The sequence below is a fragment of the Triticum aestivum genome, chromosome 4B (genome assembly GCF_018294505.1).
Source record: "Triticum aestivum cultivar Chinese Spring chromosome 4B, IWGSC CS RefSeq v2.1, whole genome shotgun sequence".
Taxonomy (NCBI): Eukaryota; Viridiplantae; Streptophyta; class Magnoliopsida; order Poales; family Poaceae; genus Triticum; species Triticum aestivum.
Window position 1 is genome coordinate 614,377,251 of NC_057804.1, and position 5,197 is coordinate 614,382,447.

A 5,197-nucleotide genomic window follows, 5' to 3' on the forward strand; every position below is an offset into this window, starting at 1 on the left:
GTCATTCTAGTCGCAAACATGTACGTACATAAGATCAGTCTGTCTAGAGGCGCGCACGTGTCGTAGTAGAGGCGCACGTAGCATGTACACGTACTAACAGTGGCCAGGGTGCAAGAAAGTAAATACGGTCATGTACGTACATATGGGCGGGGTCTCAAACGCCTATTCACGCATACATACGGCCAGGGCTCGTGTACATGGCTGGGTCGGAGCGGAGAAACTGCATTGTCGTCATGTTCATGGGGAGCCAACCGGCTGGGTCAGAACGAAATGTGTTGTCGTGTTCATTGGGAGGGCTTGGATGAAACAGCCGATGGAAATGAGGCCTCACATACCGCAGAACGGAGGAAACGGCCTTGTGTACGACCGACCACGGTCGAAAGGGGATCATGTTCATCGGGAGGGGTCTGGCGTACTGCAAAATAGATGAAGCAAACTTCTATTGAACCTCCTACGGTTGAAACGGGGTCCTGTTGACCGGGAGGGGTGTGGCGTACCGCAAAACGGAGGAAACAGAATTGTGTTGGAGCGCTACGGTCGAAACGGGAGTCCTGTTCATCGGGAGGGGTGTGGCGTACCGGAAAACGGGACTCCACGGGATACTGTTCATTTCCATCGCCGACCTCCTCCAATCTCCACAGGCTACTGTTCATCCATCATCGACCTCCTCCAGCCTCCACCTACGACTGTTCATCCACGGGCTCCTGTTCATCCAGTCTCCACCGCGCGCTCCTCCACCGGCTACTGTTCAACCAGCCCTCTTCATGGGGTCCTGTTCAACCACCCCTCCACGGGCTACTGTTCATCCTGTTGGAAATATGCCCTAGAGGCAATAATAAAAGGGTTATTATTATATTTCCTTATTCATGATAATTGTCTTTTATTCATGCTATAACTGTATTATCCGGAAATCGTAATACACGTGTGAATACATAGACCATAACATGTCCCTAGTGAGCCTCTAGTTGACTAGCTCGTTGGTCAATAGATAGTCATGGTTTCCTGACTATGGACATTAGATGTCATTGACAACGGGATCACATCATTAGGAGAATGATGTGGTGGACAAGACCCAATCCTAAGCATAGCACAAGATCGTGTAGTTCGTTTTGCTAGAGCTTTTTCAATGTCAAGTATCTCTTCCTTAGACCATGAGATCGTGTAACTCCCGGATACCGTAAGAGTGCTTTGGGTGTACCAAACGTCACAACGTAACTGGGTGACCATAAAGGTGCACTACAGGTATCTCCGAAAGTGTCTGTTGGGTTGACACGGATCGAGACTGGGATTTGTCACTCCATATGATGGAGAGGTATCTCTGGGCCCACTCGGTAATGCATCATCATAATGAGCTCAAAGTGACCAAGTGTTTGGTCACGGGATCATGCATTACGGTACGAGTAAAGTGACTTGCTGGTAACGAGACTGAACGAGGTATTGGGATACCGACGATCGAGTCTCGGGCATGTAACGTACCGATTGACAAAGGGAATTGTATACGGGGTTGTTCGAATCCTCGACATCGTGGTTCATCCGATGAGATCATCGAGGAGCATGTGGGAGCCAACATGGGTATCCAGATCCCGCTGTTGGTTATTGCCCGAGAGCCGTCTCGGTAATGTCTACGTGTCTCCCGAACCCGTAGGGTCTACACACTTAAGGTTCGGTGACGCTAGGGTTGTATGAATATGAGTATGCAGTATACCGAATGTTGTTCGGAGTCCCGGATGAGATCCCGGACATCACGAGGAGTTCCGGAATGGTCCGGAGGTGAAGAATTATATATAGAAAGTGGTATTTCGGCCATCGGGAAAGTTTCGGGGTCACCCGGTATTGTACCGGGACCACCGGAAGGGTCTTGGGGGTCCACTGGGTGGGGCCACCCATCCCGGAGGGCCCCAAGGGCCAAAGTGGGGAGGGGAACCAGCCCATAGTGGGCTGGTGCGCCCCCTTAGGCCCACCCCCTGCGCCTAGGGTTGAAACCCTAGGGTGGGGGGCGCCCCACTTGCCTTGGGGGGTACTCCACCCCCCTTGGCCGCCGCCCCCTTGGGAGATTGGATCTCCCAGGGCCGGCGCCCCCCCCCCCTGGGGGCCTATATAAAGAGAGGGGGGAGGGGGGCAGCCGCACCCTGAAGTTCTGGCGCCTGCCTCCCCCTGCTACACCTCTTCCTCCTCCGTCGCGTGCTTGGCGAAGCCCTGCCGGAGTGCTGCTGTTCCACCATCACCACGCCATTGTGCTGCTGCTGGAGCTTTCATCATCAACCTCTCCTTCCCCCTTGCTAGATCAAGATAGAGGATACGTCACGCTGACCGTACGTGTGTTGAACGCGGAGGTGCCGTCCGTTCGGCGCTAGGATCTCCGGTGATAGGATCACGACGAGAACGACTACTTCAACCCCGTTCTTTTGAACGCTTCCGCGCGATCTACAAAGTGGTATGTAGATGCAATCTCTCTCCCATGACTCGTTGCTTAGATGAACTCATAGATAGATCTTGGTGAAACCGTAGGAAAAATTTTAATTTTCTGCAACGTTCCCCAACAGTGGCATCATGAGCTAGGTCTATGCGTAGTTCTCTATTGCACGAGTTGAACACAATTTGGTTGTGGGCGTAGATCTTGTCAACTTGCTTGCCGCTACTAGTCTTATCTTGCTTCAGCGGTATTGTGGCATGAAGTGGCCCGGACCAACCTTACACGTACGCTTACGTGAGACCGGTTCCACTGACTGACATGCACTAGTTGCATAAGGTGGCTGGCGGGTGTCTGTCTCTCCCACTTTAGTTGGAGCTGATTCGATGAAAAGGGTCCTTATGAAGGGTAAATAGAAGTTGACAAGATCACGTTGTGGTTATTCGTAGGTAAGAAAACGTTCTTGCTAGAACCCAATTGCAGCCACGTAAAAGATGCAACAACAATTAGAGGACGTCTAACTTGTTTTTGCAGCAATTGTCATGTGATGTGATATGGCCAGAAGTTGTGATGAATGATGAATGATATATTGTGATGTATGAGATCATGTTCTTGTAATAGGAATCACGACTTGCATGTCGATGAGTATGACAACCGGCAGGAGCCATAGGAGTTGTCTTTATTTTTTGTATGACCTGCGTGTCATTGAAGAACGCCATGTAAATTACTTTACTTTATTGCTAAACGCGTTAGCCATAGAAGTAGAAGTAGTCGTTGGCGTGACAACTTCATGAAGACACAATGATGGAGATCATGATGATGGAGATCATGGTGTCATGCCGGTGACAAAGATGATCATGGAGCCCCGAAGATGGAGATCGAAGGAGTTGTATGATATTGGCCATATCATGTCACTACTATATAATTGCATGTGATGTTTATTATGTTTTATGCATCTTGTTTACTTAGAACGGCGGTAGTAAATAAGATGATCCCTTATAATAATTTCAAGAAAGTGTTCCCCCTAACTGTGCACCATTGCTAAAGTTCGTCGTTTTGAAGCACCACGTGATGATCGGGTGTGATAGATCCTTACATTCACATACAACGGGTGTAAGACAGATTTACACATGCAGAACACTTAGGGTTAACTTGACGAGCCTAGCATGTACAGACATGGCCTCGGAACACAAGAGACCGAAAGGTCGAACATGAGTCGTATAGAAGATACAATCAACATGGAGATGTTCACCGATGATGACTAGTCCGTCTCACGTGATGATCGGACATGGCCTAGTCGACTCGGATCGTGTAACACTTAGATGACTAGAGGGATGTCTAATCTGAGTGGGAGTTCATTAAATAATTTGATTAGATGAACTTAATTATCATGAACTTAGTCTAAAAACCTTTGCAAAATATGTCTTGTAGATCAAATGGCCGCCGCTCATGTCAACATGAACTTCAACGCGTTCCTAGAGAAAACCAAGCTGAAAGGTGATGGCAGCAACTATACGGATTGGGTCCGGAACCTGAGGATCATCCTCATAGCTGCCAGGAAACAATATGTCCTAGAAGGACCGCTAGGTGATGCACCCGTCCCAGAGAACCAAGACATTATGAATGCTTGGCAGTCTCACGCTGATGATTACTCCCTCGTTCAGTGCGGCATGCTTTACAGCTTAGAACCGGGGCTCCAAAAGCGTTTTGAGCAACACGGAGCATATGAGATGTTCGAGGAGCTGAAACTAGTTTTCCAAGCTCATGCCCGGGTCGAGAGATATGAAGTCTCCGACAAGTTCTATAGTTGTAAGATGGAGGAAAATAGTTCTGTCAGTGAGCATATACTCAAAATGTCTGGGTTGCACAACCGCCTGTCCCAGCTGGACATTAACCTCCTGGATGAGGCGGTCATTGACAGAATCCTTCAGTCGCTCCCACCAAGCTACAAGAGCTTTGTGATGAACTACAATATGCAGGGGATGGTGAAGACCATTCCTGAAGTATTTTGAATGCTGAAGTCAGCAGAGGTTGAAATCAAGAAAGAACATCAAGTGTTGATGGTCAATAAGACCACTAAGTTCAAGAAGAGCAAGGGTAAGAAGAACTTCAAGAAGGACGGCAAAGATGTTGCCGCGCCCGGTAAACCAGTTGCCGGGAAGAAGTCAAAGAATGGACCCAAGCCTGAAACTGAGTGCTTTTATTGCAAGGGGAAGGGTCATTGGAAGCGGAACTGCCCCAAATACTTAGCAGACAAGAAGGCCGGCAACACTAAAGGTATATTTCATATACATGTAATTGATGTGTACCTTACCAGTACTCGTAGTAACTCCTGGGTATTTGATACCGGTGCCGTTGCTCACATTTGTAACTCACAACAGGAGCTGCGGAATAAACGGAGACTGGCGAAGGACGAGCTGATGATGCGCGTCGGGAATGGTTCCAAGGTCAATGTGATCGCCGTCGGCACGCTACCTCTACATTTACCTACGGGATTAGTTTCAAACCTCAATAATTGTTATTTGGTGCCAAGTTTGAGCATGAACATTGTATCTGGATCTCGTTTAATACGAGATGGCTACTCATTTAAATCCGAGAATAATGGTTGTTCTATTTATATGAGAGATATGTTTTATGGTCATGCCCCAATGGTCAATGGTTTATTCTTAATGAATCTCGAACGTAATGTTACACATATTCATAGCGTGAATACCAAAAGATGTAAAGTAGATAACGATAGTCCCACATACTTGTGGCACTGCCGCCTTGGTCACATTGGTGTCAAGC